The sequence below is a fragment of the Pongo pygmaeus genome, chromosome 4 (assembly GCF_028885625.2).
Source record: "Pongo pygmaeus isolate AG05252 chromosome 4, NHGRI_mPonPyg2-v2.0_pri, whole genome shotgun sequence".
NCBI classification, from domain to species: Eukaryota; Metazoa; Chordata; class Mammalia; order Primates; family Hominidae; genus Pongo; species Pongo pygmaeus.
This window is the reverse complement of record NC_072377.2, coordinates 66,548,119-66,569,533: the sequence shown is the minus strand read 5'-3', so window position 1 is coordinate 66,569,533 and position 21,415 is coordinate 66,548,119.

The window sequence follows — 21,415 nt, the reverse complement described above, 5'->3', positions numbered from 1 at the left end:
AGTTTGCCGGACAGGATAGAGGGATAGAAGAGAATGGAGAAAGTTTTCTTTAAAAAAAAGTAGTATATTTTTAATTAAAATAGAAATATATACCTATGGTTTAAAAAAAATCCAGAAGAGTATAGTGAAATGTAAGTCTGTGCTCCACCCTAGCGGCCCAGCCCTACAGCCCTCTCTCTGGAGGCAACCACCATGACCTGTTGGTTCTCGTATCTTCTTTCAGAGATATTTTATGCCCTGCTCTGACCTACTCCTTTTCACTTAATATCGTGTCTTGGAGATAGTGCCACATGAGCACAAATAAATCTACTCCATTATGAACCATGCTTTCTTTAACTGGTTCTTTGTGCATACTTCTGGGCTCACAGGTAAGAGTGTATACATAGGAAAAATATGTAGCCTTGAAATTTCCCTCTGAAGAAACTGTAGCTATTTACATTGTGTTATGCTCCTCCTGATCATAAACGATGCAAAGTATTAGTAAATATCTTTTTTATTTTACTCAGCCTGACAAGTGGAAAATGAAATCTTATTTTGCTTTGGATTTTTTACATTGAGAGGAAGAGAATTTTAAAAATATTTAGTAGCCAATTTCATCTCTCTTTTTTTTTTTGTGAACTGCCTGCTCATGTCCTGGCCCATTTTTCTTTTGGGTCATTGGCCTTTTTCCTACTGATTTTTAAAAATGGAGAAGATTGAAGTGGATAAGAAGAAAAGGTTGAAGAGTGCTGGGCCTCCAGGGCACGCACCAGGGTCCCCCATTTCTGCAGAGGAGCTGCAGACAGAGCCCTGTAGGTTCTTTTTGAATTGAACAGCTCTTAGTTGAACTGATGTCTGCAGCCTTGGCCTGTGATTTCTTTCTTCAAAGGTTTACAGTTCCATGAGGCCTGCAAGGCAGAAGGGGAAGGAAGGAAATCCCCATTCTCGGAGTCTACATTGTTGGCCTCTGAGACGGTGGGGAGAAGCCTGTGGAGGAGCAGGTATCTGGATAGAAACAGTCCCTGGCAGTGGGTGAAGCTCCCTGAAGCTCTGAGTCAGCTCAAACCTCGACACCCTGCTGTCCTGGGGAAGGGATTTCGGAGCCTCCTTGCTGGATCTTGGTGTTTACTTGTGGGCACAAGTGTCCTCTACTTAATCTACATGATGTGGCCTTCCAGACCTGGAGTGGACCAGCCCATCTCTGGTCTACTGTACTTGGTGATTCTGGATGCAGTTCTTGATGCCTACCTGCCCCAAGCTGGGCACCTTCTCACACGGACTGTCACCACTGGGATCCCCCCCTGCCAGCCACTCTCCTGGTCCGCACCTAGCCCTGGGCCAAAGGGCCAGAGGGCCGGAGGGTGAGGAAGCAGGGTGGGGCTGCAGCATCCTTGTTCTCAGCAGGTAACTGGCTCCCACCTGTGGCGTTTCCCACAGTTCCACAGAGAAGGTTCAGGGCCTGGAAGCCATGTTATATCCTAAACTCCTCAATAGGAAGCCAAGAAAGTACCTTATCTCAGGGCAGAACTTGGAGCTTCTGTTACATAGGAAATGTCAAAGAGATTTGAGCTGTTTTGTAAATGATCTTATCACAACATACAAATCATACAGTTAAAAATGACCTAAGAAGTGAAAGGACAGAAACACATTTCAAGCATTTATTAGCACGGGAGACATGCCAGGTGCACGTGATATTTGGCCCTTACCATAGCTGATAGGTAGTGACCATTATTATCCCCACTTTGCAGATGACAAAGGGGAGGCTTAGGTCATTTAAGTAACTTTCTTTAAATTACAGGGCTAGAAAGTGGCAAGGCAGGCATTGGAACCTAGCACTGTCTAAGGCTATTACTCTATGCATCCATGTACCCACTGCATCAATGTAGCTGTGGCTAAAGAAGATCTTACAGACTCAGCAAGTAGCTTCATGTTTCTTGATACTTTGCAGATTCTTCTTTTCCTGAAAAAGAGGGCTGTCTAGGAGTTCTAGACAAAAACAGACCCACCTTGCCTTATTAAACAGGGCCCTTACCTTAGACCAGCTGAGCATCTCTTTTGTCTATGGAGTTTCCATGGGTAGGTGATGGCTTAAACTACAGAAATCATTATTGAAGGGGGTATTAACATTACCACTCGTGATACTCAAATGCATTGGTCCATCTAGCATTTTCCAACTAAACTTTCATAACCATTGCTTTTAGATTCCACTGGCTTGATTTTTTTTTAATTTCTTGTCCCCACCTCCTACCCAACTCCTTTGTTTTTGAGTGGAGGCTCAAGCTTGGAATCTGGCATCTGTGGAAGTTTGACATTGACAGGTACTGGGGTAGAGACCCAAAACTAAAATTCAGAGAAGCAGATTATTTTATTTTTCAACTGCCTTGATGGCTGAAGGTGGTAAACATGTCACTATGTCACAGCTGAAAAGGAAATTGAACACAAAGAAAAAAATGACACACCCAATAACCCACTATTTACAACATTCAAACATTCAAAAACCATGGACTGTGGCAAGTTTTTTTTTTAACCTTGTTTTTTTCATAAAGATTAATAAGAGGTCTAACTGAATTTTCTTTCTTTCTTTCTTTCTTTTCTTTCTTTCTTTTCTCTTTCTTTCCTTTCTTCTTTCTCTTTTTCTTTCTTCTTTCTTTCTCTCTTCCCTCCCTTCCTTCCTTTCTTTCTTTCTTTCTTTCCTTCCTTCCTTCCTTCCTTCCTTCCTTCCTTCCTTCCTTCCTTCTTTCTTTCTTTCTTTCTTTCTTTCTTTCTTTCTTTCCTCTCTCCCTTCCTTCCTTCTTTCTATTTTAACTTGTATTGTTTAGGTAGATGCTGACATTAAAGTACTACCTTTCTTTACAACATAAACTATTTCCTGAGACATTTATAGAGTGAACCACGTGGAAATGAGAATATACTTCTACTGATAAAAATTACTGTAGTCTGTTAACTTCTCCAAAACATCAGCAATTTTGTAAAATTGTTTCATATCTATTTTCCTCTTTGTCTCTAGAAACCAACTTTTAGAGAAGTCTTTCAAAATTTCTCAAGCGACAATGTAGTAGATGGTTTCCAAAATGCTAAAAATACCAAAATAGTACCCTGAATTTCAATGCCGTCTCCTCCACTGTAAGTTCCTAAGCCAATATTGTGACTGTCTTGGAGGGGGCCTGGAGAGTGAGAATAAATGAAGAATGAAGCTTTTCTTTCACAGACAGTGGAACTGACCCCAATCATAACTTTCAGTTCCTAATAAGGAAAAGTGCAGCCAATTAAAATGGCCCCAAATTAATTATTGTTGAAGCTAGCTTTTTTGTGTGTGTAGTTGGAAACTAAAAGGGTGGTACTAATTTACAAATAACAAGACATAGAGGAAGCTAAAAGAAGCCTACCCTTCCAGGTTGGCATTGAGGGGCAGGACTCAGCCACCCCCTTCTTTAAACAAGACAACTGTGGCTGCCTGTGTGGGTTCCTATGTTTGAGGAGTACGCTTCCTAAAGTCTACTATTGCTCTTTTGTTTTCTTAAGGGAAGCAGATGTATTGGGGCTAACCAGAAAGGAAAAGGGGAGAAAGGAAAATACACTTCTGAGTTAGAGAAAATTTGTGACTTAATATCTCAATGAATGTGAATTAAATTTCATTGGCAACTGCACCCATAGTCATAGTAACTGAAAAAGGAGGAAAACTGCAGTTTCTGGACAGACTGGATTAAAGACATCAGTGACAGCTCCCTGGAAGTTCTAAGAGTTGCTTCCTCAGCTCTCTTCTCTCCCCCACTTTTCCCCACCCCTGGGTTCTCACTCTTTGGCTTATTTGGAGGTGATATTAAGAAACCTATGTCTGAAGAACATGATCTCCAAAAAAAGCATTGCGTTGTCTATTCGGAGACAGGCTCAGTTAAGAATCCTGGCTCTCCCACTTGCAAGCTGTGTGATACGGTCAAATCACTTAACCTCTCTGAGGTTCAGGGTGCTTGCCTGTGAAATAAGGACAGTATGACCCGTCATGTACTTTTTAGGGTGACTGTGAAGAAATACATAAATGCAAGCTTCTGGATTCTAGTTTTTCCCCAACCACTTTCTAGCTGTGTGATTTCATGAAGTGACTAGCTTATATGTGCCTTATGTATGAATTTCCATCTTTGTAAAACCAATACCCATCTCATATAGTCAGCAATAATAATACTCACCTCAATTAGTGTTTTAAAGGTTAAAGGAGATGAAACACCCCTTGAAAATGTTTGGCACATAGTAAGTGCTTAATAAATATTAGCTGTTATTATTAATATTAAATAACAAGAGTAAAGTGCCCAAGACTTGATCGAGAAAGTGTGTTCTATAAATGGTTACACCTATTAGTTTGAAAGCTGTAACTGTGTATATTTTGACAAATCTTCAACTATTCAAGCTAAATACACACATACACATATCTCTAATTTTTTAATGTTTTATTAAAGTATAACACACATACAGCAATCTGCAGATGTCTTAAGTATAAATTTAATTATATTTAACCCTGTTTTTAGATGATTTTAAAAAGCTAGACACTTTTTCTGCTGAGTCTGTCAATTAGAAGGAAGGAGATTAATTTATTGAATTAAAATATAGTTTTATTCAGATGTGTTAGTCTGTTCTCACACTGCCATGAAGAAATACCCAAGACTGGGTAATCTACAAAGGAAACAGGTTTAATTGACTCACAGTTCCACGTGGCTGGGGAGGCCTCAGGAAACTTACAATCACGGCAGAAGGGGAAGCAAACACGTCCTTCCTCACATGGCAGCAGAAGAGAGAAGTGCAGAGCAAAGGGGGGAAAAAGCCCCCTTATAAAACCACAGAGCAAAGGGGGGAAAAGCCCCTTATAAAACCATCAGATCTCATGATAAAATCTTATAAAACCATACAAAACCATCAGATCTCATAAGAACTCATTCACTATCATGAGAACAGTATGGGGGAAACCCCCCCCAATAATCTAATCACCTCCCATGAGGTCCCTCCCACAACATTTGGGGATTATGGGAACTATAATTCAAGATGAGATTTGGCTGGGGGCACAGCCAAACCTTATCATTAGATATTAAAAAAAGAAATCCTACATTAAATATACACATTTTTAGCAAAAAACAGCATGCATTTTATTAATGTAATTACTCCATCTTAACTACACTCCAAAGATTCCTTGGAATCACCAGGACATTGGCAGTTGCTGCAAAGAAGAGGTGGTGACACTGATAAAAGTGCCTGGGAGTTTGACTCTTTAGCACCCTGATCTGGGATCTTAATTTTTTTCCCTTTAATTGATTACCTCTTGCAGGAAGTTCAATAGCTTCTTTGAAAGCACTTGACAGACAGATGTTTTGCATAAACATCTGTTTATGAAGCATAAACACCAACATCTCCTGGCTTTGAAAACCCTTTATTCTGAAAGCTTTGGCTGATTTCACCTATTACAAGCAAATGACAATTCCTCTTAGCAACTCTTCCACCTAGCAGTTGACATGTTTATTTTGACAATGATTGTAAAATTCATTCTGATTTCCAAAACATCCAAATGTGAAAAAACAGGATTCTTAGAATTAAGAAGACATTATTTTAATACTTTGCGACATACATTTGACCAAAAGCAACACAGGTTATCTATGTGTAAAAAAATTGGATATTGTAAGAGTGACTGCCTATTTGGCTTTGTAATTTGGGAACTAAACTGCAATAAGGGACCAGAGATTTGAAGTGGGGAGTCTTAGATATTCTGTCCAATGCAAATATCACCTCAAGATAACTTATCTTTCATATAATCATCATCCTTTTGAAGTGCCTACTCTGTGCCAGACACTGTGCTATGTACATTATCTCTTTTAGGCTTCATAAAAAATTGTATTAAAAAACTGGGGCTCAGAGAAATAATTGTTCCAGCTAACTCATCTGTGTGGAAGATCTTGAATTTGAACCCAAGACTGTCAGACTCCAAAGCTTAGACTCTTTCAAGTACAATAACTTTCTCCAGTTGTGTCATGTGAAGTATATTTAGTGTACTCAGAACACAAAGAATGACTCCAAGGATCTGTTAGGGGCCGGAGGAGGAGTAGTGTCACACACACACACACACACACACACACACACAAACACACACACACCAATGCATTAGGCAGTTTCCCTAATAAAAGAGATTCAGTGATGGCTGAAGGTGCTAAACATGTCACTATGTAACAGCTGTTTAAAGCATGAAAACTTCACCAGTGTAGACCATCAGAGGCAGGGTTAGACAGAATTAGTAGAAAGTGTGAATTTTAAACTCATTTACATAATACAGATTTTCCTAATCCCTTATGGATTTCAAAATGGATTTCCATCCATTCTCTCATTTCATGATCATAACAACCTCCCAAACTAGGCAGAGTTGATATTATCAATCCGATCTTAGGTAAGAAAAATAAGGGCTGAAAAAGTTAAGTGCCTTGCCTATGGTCATAGAGCTATTTAGTGACAAACACACATCTTGTTACTCTGCAGGGTGACCTAACAAATTTCTTCTGAATTGCCAGATAATTATTGGATAAGAATGATATGTATTCTTATATTAATTATTCATATATAAGGGATTGCCTGAAGTGCTCAAAGATGTATTTCAAACATTCCTCCTGTAATCTCATTTACATCATTCTTCTGCACTACTTAGCAAGACAGCGTTTGCTAAATGGAAGGAAAATTTCTGCCCAGGTCCCCATCAAGTTATTATAAATTCCAAATTAATAGGGTCTAAATAAACAAGAGCTTATTATGGAGCTAAAAGCTGATAATGTTATTTGTTTCTGATATCTTTTTTCATTTGCCTCAGCCTCAATTTAAGCATTTTATCTACTGCATTTTTTTTCCTGTTTCCTCATTAGAGAAACAGGGCAAGAGAGGCATAGAAGGAAAGAATCACTTGTATGTGAATAAAATTAATAACCTGAAATTATAGAAGGGGGTGAAGAGGCATCTTTTTGGTAATTTATCATAATGTTTAGTAACAGCAATTTGCAGTAATGAAATAACTAATGTTTACTTCTCCTGGGTATGTGTTATATTTATCGGCTTATGCTTTACTTACTTTTTTTTATTACTCCATTTCCTAAATTATTTAAACTTACAAGGCAACCTCTAACTTATTAATGGTAAGGCAGGCTTCGGAAATGAGAATCATGCAAATAATGGTTTCATTTTTTACCCGTGTTTTTAAGGGACTGAGATATCTTTGTCATTTACCTGGGATTTACAGGGACCAAAAAGCTGGACATCATTCACCACCGGGAACAGGTAACCCAGCTTGAACTCTAAGGGCCATGAGGACTCACCTCTATAAAATAAGCTTCATATAAATAGCATCTGGGTGGAAATTTGGTTTTCCTTGAGCTGGGTTTCCTTACGCTTCTAAAATAATCCTAAGGGATTGAGATGAGTGAGAGACAGGCCGGTAGCATGAAAGGCCCAGTGCTCTTAGAGATACTTCTTCCATGATTAAAAAATAATGAATTTTTTGTTTACCAGGTGCAAGGAATAAACACTCTTGGATTCTCTCTGTTCTGTCGTTTTCCCTCTAATCTACAAACACACCACAAGGCTCCTCTGTTCCTTTCCTCAATCATATTTCTCATTCAGACGTCCTTCCTGTTTGGGGTTCTGTTTCTTACTTCCATTTGGTTCTTTGCTTTCCTGTATGGGCTTCTAAGTTTGTTTGTTTTCAGATTTCTTACATTTTTCTATTTTGAATTGTTCCTTTCTGCATCACAACCTCTATGTGTTGCTCCTTTTTCATTTCGCTCCCTGTCTATTGTGTACCTGGTATTATTCATCATCTTTGCTTCTATTTACTTCCCTCCTCCTAGCTCTTATTTCTTTATCTCTGGCCCCTTACTTCCTCTCCTCGATTCTCCTGTTCCCATCTCGATGCCCTTTGACCAAACATCCTCTCCCCACCCCTACTTAAAGCAACTGAAGAAACACTCCCAACTAGAATGGAGTAGTGAGAATAGACTGGAAAGAATAGAAAGGTGGCAGAGTGAACCTGGGAAGGGTGTGCTAGTCGCATTAACGACTTCCCCATCCTTTGCTGGCCTCCTCCTCTGTCTGCGTGCGTGTGTCCTTGCAAGGGAAAGACGCAGCACAAAGGAAAGGAGCAGGAGGAAATGAAGGTGAGGGCTCAGGGCACAGGGACTGCCAAGCTGTTCTTTAAATACTACCCACTCAGCGTTCGTCTTGGAAACTCTACAGAACAAGGTTGTATTTCAAGCACAGAGCAACTCAAATCAGCTTCCCTGGAACTGGGATCCAGATGCTCTTGAAACAAAACTGCAGGGTAGTGTAGTCAGAATGTTTCCACTTGACCCTAGATTGCTCTAAAACTACTCGTGGAAGAGTGCTAACACTGGCCTCCAGAGCAAACATCTTACTTCTCATGGTTGCCTATGACCCAGCCTCACCCTTGGCATTTTTTAATTTTGAAAATATTTCCAGATATGTTTATAAAGAAATCACGTTTTAGAACCACCTTGCTGTCACTCTGATTGTACTGCACAGTAAAAATCCGTGACAGTTCACACTGTGGAAATTTTGCTTCTCTCTCACCCTTCAGAAAAAAAAAAAAAAAGCATAATAAGTATTTAAAAGCCAGATGAACAAGGAGCTCTCAGAAAAACAATTTTACCAGCCCAGTCATAGTAAGAAGACCAAATGTACAAACAACTTGACCTTTCCTCCTTTCCCTCCCATGCCTGGGCGGCTGCTGAAGCACCGTGCAGTCCCTGTTTGGGGACAGTGGGACCCAGGAGCGGCTCCTCTCACCTGGAGTGCTGCTGAGGAAGGATGATGACATCGCTGACTCCGTTTTTTCCTTTTTCAGGCAGGTGTCCGTTTGTTGATTTTGAAACTGAGTCCCAGGGAAAACACCTAGCTGTTCACATTCTTCAAAACAACAACAAACCTGCACTTTTGTAAATGGCTTTAATTTTGACAAAAAGAAGGCCTTTTTCTAAGGTGACGTGAACAGGGGAAATTACCTCAAATTTATAACATTATTTTCTAGCATCCTGTGTGGTGTCAGTCACCCCTCCCCTCCTACCCTGGCCTATTCTTTAGATGAAAGGGAGCGGAGCTGGGTCTTAGGAGTCGCTGAAGGAAGGACAACAAAGGCTCGGTCCTGAGGCTTGTGTCTGACCCTGCACTGATTGAGGGTGGGTCTGAGCGAGGGCTGCACCTTCCTGCTAAGGCAGCTTCCAGGCCTCAAGCTCTGCCCACTCAGGGCTGCCGTCATGTGGGGACTTCTTGGTCCACGTGGGTCCTCTCTTCAACAATATCTGCTTATTTTTGTTTTTATTTCCTGGCTTCCAACAGATAACAAAAGGATGAGCTAAAAACTGATTCCATATAATAGAATGATACACACACACCCAGAGTTAGGAATAAATTATATTCCGACAAATATAAGCAAAAATTATGTGCTGGGGCTCTAGTTTTAGTGCTCATTTTTACTCTCTAAAGTAGTTTTGAAATATAACAAAAATAAAACACAAGAAAAAAATCCACGGCCAGATGGGGCCCAGTTACTGATATTCTTGAGTTTTTCTGTTTCTGTTGGTTTGAGACGTCGCTGGCCTCCGATTCGTACCTTCTACGGCTGACATAGAAGGGTCACTGCCTGGCTGCTGGGCTTAGGACTCTCATCCCCTTTGAGGAGCTGTGTCACTGTCTGTGTCTCTACTGGGTGACAGATAGGGCTTGAGCAGCTGTGCACAGTGTTAGCTCCTGCACAGAGCCAAGCACTGGTCTAGCTTAGGATAGCACCCTCCCTGCTGGCATGGGCAGGGCTCTGGGCCTCTCCCCTCTGCGCTGCCGCTGAAGGAGGGGTTTAATTGGCTCTCTGCACTCTGCAGGAAGGGAACCACCTCCAGGCTGAGTGTTTTCAGTAAAAACCCACCCCTGCAATGGAGAAGCCATGAGCTCCTGTTATGTATGTGGTCACACAAACATCCCGCACTGAAATCAGCTGAGGTTTTACTCTTACTCCACTTTCTGACCATTGTTAAGAACTATGACTTTAGTAGATGTATTAGTTCCCTAGGACTGCCATAAGAAAGTCTCACAAAATGGGTGCAGACCATGGGTGCAGGTGGATCACTTGAGCTCAAGAGTTTGAGGCCAGCCTGGGCAACACAGTGAAACCCTGTTTCAATTAAAAAAAAAATTACTGAGCTAATTTTGTACACTGCTAGTAAATTATCAGAAAGGAAAACATAAATTTTTCTGACTGGGAGGAAAACTCAGAGAAGAAAGATAAAATGTGATAAAAATGTATTGTCTCACAGTTCTGGAGATCAGAGGTCCAAAATGAAGATGTTGTCACAGCCATGTTCCCGCCGAGGGTGCTGGGGAGGAGGCCATTAGACCCCCCTAGCTTCCTGCAGCCTCAGGGGCTCCTGGGCTTAGCTGCCTCCCTGGAATCCTTCTTCACATGGACTTCTTCCTGTTTCTTTGTATCTTCTTCCCTCTGTGTGAGTCTGTCTTTGTATCCAAATTTCCCCTTTGCGTAAGGACACCAGTCTTATTGGATTAGGGCCCACCCTAATGACCTCACTTGAACTCGGTTAAATGTGCAAAGACTCTGTTTCCAAATAAGACCACATTCTGAGGTATGGGAGTTAGGACTGATGGGAGTTAGGACTGCAATATTTTTTTTTTGGGGAACACAGTTCTGCAAATAACCATCATCCACCTTGTCATTTGAATATTTTCTCAACTTACAAAAAATTATCTTGTTTTGTGAATCAGCACAAGGAATGTTCGGTAACTAGAGTAATAATGAATGAGATTCAAACAAATGGCAAAGAAGAACTGCTTGAGAGGTTAATAGTGGCCTGAGCTTTAGGAACTTCTGCTTGGCCACTTCCCCTGGTGTGTGTCTGCTCAAGCCTCTTCTTCTGGTTTCCCCAGCAAACTGGGAATCTGATTTATACTTTCAACTGAGATTTCAGCACTGGGACACATCTGAGCTGCCTTTAAAAAATTTATTTTATTTTATTTTATTTTTTACTGTAATAGTGGCTCTCACCAGTAACAACAACAACAAAAATAACCAACAACTTTTCATTATCTATGAAGAAGGGGAGATGCTGGAACATGTATTAATATGTCAATAGGGATAAATTGGTTGCCCAGTAGCATTTACACCTATTATTGTACAGTCATGATGTAAACCTTAAAGTGACATTTAAGGGTTTTTGAGATCTTGATATGAAAAGTAATTGAAAAGAATTTTTAGAATTGGGTTTTCATAGCAGTTTCTTAATAATGTCAGAGCGTGTTAGGGTTAATGAACATCTTGGGTTCTCCTGATTTCCTAGGCAATATTCATAACGAACCCATGATTCAAGCCTTACCCTCCAGGGCTTACGCATTGGTTAATCATCTTTCATTTTCATAGCATACCTTCTGCCCCCACAGATTCTCACAGCAGCCTCTACAGTTAAGAGAAATAGATATGATGAGCAAATGAGAAAAATGAGGAGGCTCAAAGAGTGGAGGGACCTCACAGATGGTCCCTGGGAGTGCCAGGGCCTGCTTCTCCAGCCCAGGGTTCCTTTCATTTCAGCTGGCTGCTGGCTCCTCCTACCAATCCATGGTGCTCTAAAAGGTGCTGATTTCATTTACAGGTTAGGCTAGTGTTCAGCATCCTGTTTGAACATTCTGTTTTTGATTTTTATTTTCCAGTTTTTCTAGTTGGGTAAGACTCGGGTAGGTAAACTGGATCCTAGGAGAGATTTCTTACCTATCCCGCTCTGAACTGTAAAGGCTTCCCTGCAGGTGGAATTTAAAAGGGAAATGAGTGAGAGTAAGCCTGGAAGAGCCAGGTGAGAGATGGAGACCAAGCCTTGTTTTTGCATAGGGCAGACAGGAGTGCTTCATGCAAATGGGAGCAGGCACAGGAGGGCCGGGTAGTCTTTCTTCTCTGAGTTTTCCTCCCAGTCAGAAAAATTTATGTTTTCTTTTCTGATAATTTACTAGCAGTGTACAAAATTAGCTCAGTAATTTTTTTTTTTAATTGAAACAGGGTTTCACTATGTTGCCCAGGCTGGCCTCAAACTCTTGAGCTCAAGCGATCCACCTGCCTCAGCCTCCCAAAGGGCTGGGATTAATAAAGAACTGGTTAAGTAACGGTGTAGTCATGTAAGGGAATACTATGCATCTGTTAAAAAGAATTAGGTATGTCTCGATTCTTTAAAATTTTAATATGTATTACATAAACAAACCAAGGGACAGAGCAGAATAAAAGTTATCTGTGTGTACATATTCAGAGATATTAGTAATCATGTGTTCTGGAAGGACATATGATAAACTATTACAGGAGTTACAGTGATTACTTCAAGAAAAGAACTAGAAGTAAATGATGGAAGATTTCTTTTTTTTATTTTATTTAATTTTATTATTATTATACTTTAAGTTTTAGGGTACATGTGCACAATGTGCAGGTTAGTTACATATGTATACATGTGCCATGCTACTTTTCATTTTATACCTGAGCCACAGTGCCCAGCCCACTATACAAAATTAATGAGTACAGAGAAAGTAAATGTTTCTGCAATCTCAACACTTTTCCACCTCTGTCTAAGGGTCAGCCGCAATGATAGTTTAGATATATCCTTCCAGGCTTTTCTTGTTTTGTTTAGTTTCGTTTTGTTTTGTTTTGAGACAGAGTCTTGCTCTGCCACCCAGGCTGGAGTTCAGTAGCTCGATCTCGGCTCACTGTAATCTCTGCCTCCTGGGTCCAAGCGATTCTCATGCCTCAGCCTCCCGAATAGCTGGAATTACAGGCACATGCCACTGTGCCAGGCTAATATTTGTGTTTTCAGTAGAGACAGGGTTTTACCATGTTAGCCAGGCTGGTCTCGAACTCCTGACCTCAAGTGATCCACCTGCCTTGGCCTCCCAAAGTGCTGGGATTACAGGCATGAGCCACTGCACCCGGCCCTTCCAGGTTTTTTAATATAAACATTATATTGGTCTACATTTATATTTATGTATAAATGAAATCATTAACATAATGGAATGTCATAACATTCTGGTCATTGTGCACCAGCTCTTTCTCTTCTTATATTGTAGATATTTTTCATGTCAACTAACTACAAAGATGTAACCTATTTTTCTTTTTTATAAAAACATTTCATGTTTTAAAATAAAGCAGTCCTTGCACAGAATCAAATCATACAGAAAGTTTTAAAATGAAAAGTAGAAATCTTCCATCATTTACTTCTAGTTCTTTTCTTGAAGTAATTACAGTAACTCCTGTAATAGTTTATCATATGTCCTTCCAGAAACATAATTACTAATATCTCTGAATATGTACACACAGATAACTTTTATTCTGCTCTGTCCCTTGGTTTGTTTATGTAATACATATTAAAATTTTAAAGAATTGAGACATACCTAATTCTTTTTAACAGATGCGTAGTATTCCCTTACATGATTACACCATTATTTAACCAGTTCTCTATTAATGGACATTTTATTTTAAACCTTTGTGCTAGAACAAACATCCTTATACATACATCTCTGTATACAGAATAAAACTTTGGTGTTCATTCCTCCATACTCTCGTCAGCCGTGGGCACAAACACTTTATTTATGTTGCACAAAAACCTTTGCCGATTTGATAGGTGATACTTTGTTTTAACTTTCATTTATTTGATTATTAAGAAATCTATTTTATATGATTTGTTGCCTTGAATTGCCTGTTCGTGACTTTCGCCCGTGTGTCTATTGCAATGTTTATCTTTTTCTTATTGATTTATAAAAAAAGGTTTGTATTCTTATGTGAGAGCATGGACACAGAACTCCAGTTCTGTAACTAAGATTTTAAAAAGCAATTACTTTTTACATTTTCCTAATTCTATAATAAACTCCACAGAGACCAGACTAAAGTTTATATTTGTTAAAGCAAATTTTCCTGGCGAAGTGTAAATCTTGTAAAAACTTGAAAAAAGAAAGACACAGGAGAAAAGAATAACTTGTTTTCTAGTGTCCCTTACCATCTGAGGAGCACTTTTAGGGAGATGGTGAATTTGCTAAGGAAATCATTCTTAACAATTTAATACACATTCCTCATTAGCAACTCTGTCATCCAATTTTAAATTAAGCTAGACTTAAATAAAAGTAATAAAAACTGTGTTTTAATCATTCTAAATGACTTTCACTCATTCTGACTGATTCCTCCTCAGTCTAAATTACTGGTTTTCTCATAATACTTAAACAAGCCCATTTTCAGAGCCAGTGACATCATGATGATCAAGACTGCATTCATTTTCTCCTTCACACATTTTCCTACTGGATGAGTGGCTTCCTTGTTTAAACACGGAATTCACTCATCATAAAATGGATTTCATCCAGACACAAAATATGAAAAAATGAACTCATAGGAAATGACCCTTGAAATTCACACCACCCTCAAGGCTTGAAAGGATTTTCTATTTCATCAAGTTTAGATGAGCCATAATAATAAAACATAAAATACTGCCTGTAATCCCAGCACTTTGGGAAGCTGAGGCGGGTGGATCATGAGGTCTGGAGATCAAGACCATCCTGGCTAACACGGTGAAACCCCGTCTCTACTAAAAATACAAAAAATTAGCCGGGCGTGGTGGCTGGCACCTGTAGTCCCAGCTACTCAGGAGGCTGAGGCAGGAGAATGGTGTGAACCTGGGAGGCGGAGCTTGCAGTGAGCCAAGATTGCACCACTGCACTCCAGCCTGGGTGACAGAGTGAGACTCTGTCTCAAAAAAAACAAACAAACAAACAAAAAAACCGTAAAATACTACTCAAAGATTAGAAAATCAGAAGTCACATAACTCATAGTTCTTCCCAAGTCTTATTTTTCTTAAGCTAACTCATTCTCAGCACTTACAGCCAGTCCAGCCAGCCTCCATTCACTGTGTTTCCAGAACACACTATGCATGCCTCTTTTATCATTTACTATACAGTTTTGGAATTATATGGGATGTATCTTCTCCCAGACTTGATTGCTAACTCTGCAGGTCAAAGACCACATCTTGTTTACCTTTGTGAACCTGCTAGATCTCACAACACCTGGTACTTAGTGGGCTCTCAGTAATTGCTTGTTTTGTTGTGTTATTGTTACTATTTTGAACTATATGGAGAATCATTTGGGCCTTGTTTTTGCTCACCTGTGACAAAGACAGCTCATTGCCACTTAGCCATACTGCCCCTTCTCGCCCTTCTCCACCTTGCTTGTGGAGCCTTGATTTTGTTTGAAGGCCATGTGCTCAGGAAACAACTCCCCTTGCCAGGCTGGGTGGGAACATGAAGGGTTATTAGTCCAGGCAGTCTTGGCAGGCTCATGCCCTTGGCCTGTGGCCCAGTCTTAGCCAAGGAGGTCTGACTGTAAGGCACCTAGGGAGCTCTGGGAAAAGGCTTTTCTTATAGTACAGAGAGACTCATAGGAGGAGACCCTCTCTTTTCACTGGGCATTGTTGTATTGCATGGGATGTCTGGAACTGTTGCAGACAGACATCTTGCAACATGAATGGGGGACATCCCCAACCTACTAGAAACTGTAGAGATAGCCTTGGTTGTTTGCTTGGGCTGGAGCCACTCTGCCTGAGACTTCCATTTTGAGAGATAATTAATCCTTAGTTGAATCCTATACACTTTAATAAAGATGGGGGAAATCCAGAGAGGATTCAGGAGTCCTCTACTAGGAGGAACAGAATGAAACTAGAGAGTTAAAAGGAATCAGAGGTTGCTGGGTGCAGTGGTTCATGCTTGTAATCCCAGCACTTTGGGAAGCTGAGCAGGGAGGATCACTTGAGTCCAGGAGTTAGACAGTAGCCTGGTCAACGTAGCTAGACTCTGTCTCTACTAAAAAAAATTTTTTTAATAAATAAAAAAATTAGCCTGGCGTGGTGGCATGTGTCTCTGGTACCAGCTACTCAGGAGGCTGAAGTGGGAGGATTGCTTGAACTGGGGAGGTGGAGGCTGCAGTATTCTTATGTCTTATCTAAAGTTGATGAAACAGAAAATCATGACACTACACTCAGCTTGGGTAACAGAACGAGACTCTGCCAAAAAAAAAAAAAAAAAGGAATCAGAAGTTTTACCTTACAGTAGAGAAGCCTATGAAAAAACTTGGTTGCTGTTTCCAAGCTCCTGGAGAGTTTTATGGGAGGGGTGTCAAACTGTTATTCCACAAGACTTCTGAAGACTTAAGTGAAAGAGGAAATGGAATTAAAGCAGGAGAGACTCTGGCTGGATTTAAGGGAGAATTTGCCTGTAAGAATGATCAAATACTGACATGGGCTACTGAGCGTGAGAGTCTGTCCCTTTGGAAGAGGACAAGAAAGGGCAAGTATGAGTCCTTGAGCAGTTTATTATTCACCTACTTAACGACAATGGGAATAACCAAATGGCTACTTGAAGTTTGTAATCTTATGCTCATCTGGAAAAGAGAAGCTACTGAAACTTAAGCAGATGAGAAATCAGCTACAGACTTCCAAAAGTATCCATTAGGTGATAAGTTTGATCTGACAAAGCTGGAAATACCTGTTTTAGCTCTATCGGGCCAAAATGTCAGCCCAACATCCAGTCTATAATTTACGCTAAACACACACTACTTTATCAGAGCTTTGAGATTAGTCACATACCCAGGACAAAGACATTGTATGAGAAATGTAGCCTCAGGGAAGGTGGCTGATTATGTCTGGGGTGCTTATTAGTAGGGCTGATCTTAATCTGAATCCACTTTTCCATGGAAGAATGTAAAAATGAGTATTGGATATGGTCAGTCTCTCTGACCATGTAAAAACTCTATATACGGTATGCAAGTCACCAAGCAGCCCGGTGTGGAGCAGCTCTGCTTCATGGCCACTGGTTCCTGTGTCCAAGACCTGGATTAAAGGAACAACCCAAATGCTACTGCAAGTTGATTTTACCAGCTGTGAAATTATGGCACTGGGTCATCATTAACCTGAGTGATAACTACCTCTCCTCTTACAATCAAATTTTTTCTTTTTAATTTATGTTACAACCAATTTTATATAAAAACTATTATTAGCAAGACTTTCTCATTAACCCCAGAGGCTAATATAAATACAATAAAGGCATCTTAAAACCTCTGAAAAGTTCCATTCTTGTTGATTTGATTAAGCATACACCACTTCATTTGATTGAGATTGCCCCTGGGACATTTCTTTTCCTTCTAAAATTTGTAGGACAGCTCTTAAAATGCAGCCCCCACATATTGAAATGTAGCACTCTTTCACAAATCAGCAAGTCCTCTTTTAGCCACACCAGGCACATTTCTATCACAGCGTTTACTGAACAGTGTAAGCTGGCCCCCTCCAGTCCCCTGCTCCTCTTCTTTAGCATGGATTCTCCAGCTCCTGTCTTCTCTTTTTCTTTCGCCTTGTTTCTGAGAATCCCACCATGCCCCACCTGATTCTCTGCAGCACAAGGGCACAGGCTCCCTGCCCTGACAGCACAAAGAGCCTTGAAACACCTGTCCACATTAGAGGCATTCAAAAGACCTTCTCCACATTGGATGAGCAACCTTAGGGAAGCTGAGTCTGGGGTCCCAGGCTGTCCATCCCTTCCCTTTACAAACTCCACCCCCTACCTGCTTCGAGGCTTGCAGTGGGCAGTGGGGAAGCCTGTGGATTTAGGTGGTGCCAGTGAGGCTGTGTTATTTGGGTCCTCATTCCTTCCCTTAGCTCATGAGGTCACAGCATAGAACAACCCTGTAAGTAGGATGCTGGCACCTCAAGTCTTGGCTTAGAAGTCACCCAGACCTCATAACAAACCCTATGCTGCCACCTAATACCAGTGTGTCTTTGAGCAAGGTATTTCATCTCCAAGTGCCTGTTCCCTATAAAACAAGGGTAAAAATACCTACTTCCCACATTGTTATAAGGGTTAAATGCCAGACATAAAGAAAGCGTCTATACATTACTCAGTAACATTATAGAGAAGTAAATGCCCCCTTTTTATAGCAATAATTGACTTCTAAATACCTGCATTCAGAAAATAACAAAAGAAAGCATTTGCCACCTGCACCCAAGTTATTTCCTTTAAAAGCACCTGAGACCTGGCAAAATAGCTGCAGAGCCAAAGGCCTTCATCCTGAGGTTACTGGAGAACAGACTACCTTTTCCTAGAGCGATAGAGGCTCAGCAACATTGCATGTAGCACATGCCTCTCTGGGACACCAGGAAGGTTAATGAGATAACATCTAGATGGAAAGTGCTGAATGTGCTAAATATTACCAGGTTGCAATTTCTGGAGCAAGCTCTCCTTTGTTGAGCACACGTGGCTCTGAAAGAGAAGGTATAGCAGGTGAAGTGTAATTTAGGTGAGTCAAACACACCCTCTCCCCAGGCACACCTCAGCTTTTCAGCAATATTGAGAGCCCCAGAAAAGGAAAGAGCTTCATGTCTCTACTGCTCTGCCTGCAGTTCAACTGGTTAAATTCCTGGATTTAGAATGCTATCCCTCCATGTTTCTGCAGAGTATCCTAGAGGCCACGGACTGCACAGCTGTGAAGGACCTGCTCACCAGCCCTGTGACCTGGGGTGAACTGGGGCACCTGGCTGAGTCTCGGTTTCCTTGCCTGGAAAATAGAGATGAAAATTCCTAACTACTTCACACAGTTGTGAGGCTACAAAGCAAAAGTGCTTTGACAATTGTAATGCATATTAATGTGAACTATTAGATGCCACTTTCTATTCCCTCCTGTCTTATCTGACCATAACTGATGTTAAGTTTCTGACTCTACTTGCATGCTACCAAATATGTATGGTACACCGCAAAGTCCAGTTGAATTTCCACAAGGCTGAGTTATGGATTAGGCGCAGTGAGGAAAAGTGGTACTATTGGTTCTATTCTTAAGGACCAGTTTGTCCATGGCCCAGTGCTTACAGTTTGTGGATCCATTAAGCCATGCTGTTATATAGAAATAGTATTAGCTTTGATTTATGTCGCACTTGGAACTTTTCAAAACACTTCCACATGCTATTATCCCAGTCCCATTTAGTGTCTATCTCTAGGTCTCTGTTTCTCCCAGATCAGTCTTTTGGGATAACAGCTTTTCTCCTTGCTGTTTTCCAGCATATTGTTCTTGGAAGAGGCAAAAGCCTAGGACTTCAAGATGCCGGGGCTTCAAGGAACCGAGGCATGACCTCAAGAGATTTGCCGGAGGTGGCCTCAGTGGCAGCAGTCATTGAAGAAAGGAAGACAGCTGCCCAGCCAGTCTGACAGACCATACACAGACAGCCCTGTTCACAGGGAGACAAGTGTCTCTCCACAACCCGCGGCCACCGCGGCGGCTTCAGGAAAGGCTCCCACGTTCCCAGAGCCTCTGCTGCGGCTCACTGACAGATCAGCCCCTCAATAATCTTATTGTATGTTTTCAAAATAATTCTCAGTAATGCCCCAAGAATGTCTGAACTTCTGTGTGAACTCGCTAGTTTGCATATTTTTCAGCTTATTGGTGGGAACTCCGATAGACAAGGCCCATGACCTTGCTTTTCCATGGACCTCTTGGCCGGGGTGCAAGGGCAGCCTCTCCTGCTGGTGAACTTGCAGTGCCCTCCTGGCTTGTTCTGATTCTCTCACACTGGTTGCAGCCTCTTTCTTCCCTTGCCCTCTTCATAGCCAACATTAAGAAATAAATCACTTGGCTTTGATGATGGGTTACTCATTAGAGAAGGCCACAAGATTCAGGTTCTGAATTTTCATTAAGCAAGATTCTGGAAAAAGAAGGAGAGAGGAGATAGTGTTGCCTTTGATGACCTGTTTACCCCAAACCCAGCGCCGCTGGGAAGGGAGCACTCAGCTTCTGATTTCAGGATGACTGCACGCGACCACAGTTCTAATACAGCTTGTCATTCATAAATCCCTGGAACATCACAGGCCCAGCCAGATGTGATGTGGCCTGGCCTAATCCTTCAATGCAACACAAGAGAGGGTGGAAGTTAAACCTTAATTAAAAACAAGATCTGATACTGCAAAATTACCATTTTAAAAATGCTTCGAATGGGCTTATTTGAGAGTGTATTCAAGTGTATGGATATGCAGACTCAAGAGACACTGTTTTCTTGTTTCCTTAGATGCAGCTAATTATATAGAATCATAAAGAAGATAAATATCAAACTTCATAGCTATAAGATAAGCTTCTCTCCAATACCTCTACCCAGGCTTAGCTATATATAGCTTGATATATTTTGATTGCATATGCCAATTCTTTTCTGTGGATTTCCAGTTACATGTAAAATAACCTCAGAGTTAGGGTCCTGCAACAAAGACAAGGGGCCAATTTTTTGCTTAAGTCATCCAGTTCCCAATTTTTGCTTAGGTCATCCAGTCACTTCTATATTTATTCTTTTTTTTCCCAAGAAACCTTCCCTGATTACTATCGAAGTTGAATCTTTTCCCCAAAGCTCCTATTAGATCTATGTAAGATCTTATAAACTCTCTTGATTTCCCTTTTATACTTTTCAGTTGCTTCTCTGTTCAACCTTATGAATAATTTTTACCAGTTTTTCTTATTTTTTTAAGAGACAAGGTCTCACTCTGTTGCCCAGGCTAGAGTTCAGCAGTGCAATCATAGCTCACTGCAGCCTTAAACTCCTGGGCTCAAGCAATCCTCCTGCCTCAACCTTCTAAGTAGCTGGGACCACAGGTGTGCATCACCATATCCCACTAATTTGTTAAAAAAATATTTTGCAGAGACCAGGTCTCCCTTTGTTACTCAGGCTGGTCTCGAACTCCTGGCTTCAAGCAATCCCCACACCTAAGTTTCCCAAAGTACTGGACTTACAGGCATGAGACATAAGCCACTTCGCCTGACTTTACTACTACTACTACTTCTTCTTCTTCTTCTTATTTTTGACTGTGCCTAATCTGTTTAACCAGTCTATTAGAATTTTCATTTCAATTACAACTTTTTTATTTTTATAAATTCTATTTGTTTTGAAATTTGTAAGATTATTAGTTTCAGTCCTTTCTCCTTATATAATTTTAATCCCCTCTATTATTACTTTTTGCCAATTAAACTCACATATTTCATTCGGGACATAGGCATGGGCAAAGATTTCATGATGAAAACATCAAAAGCAATTGCAACAAAAGCAAAAATTTACAAATATGATTTAATTAAACTAAAGAGCTTCTGCACAGCAAAAGAAACCATCATCAGAGTGAACAGATACAACCTATAGAATGGGAGAACACTTTTGCAATCTATCCATCTGACAAAGGTCTAATATCCAGAATCTACAAGGAACTTAAACAAATTTACAAGAAAAAAACAAAGTACCCCATTAAACAGTGGGCAAAAAACATGAACAGACACTTCTCAAAAGAAGACATTTATGCATCCAACAAACATGAAAAAAAGCTCAAC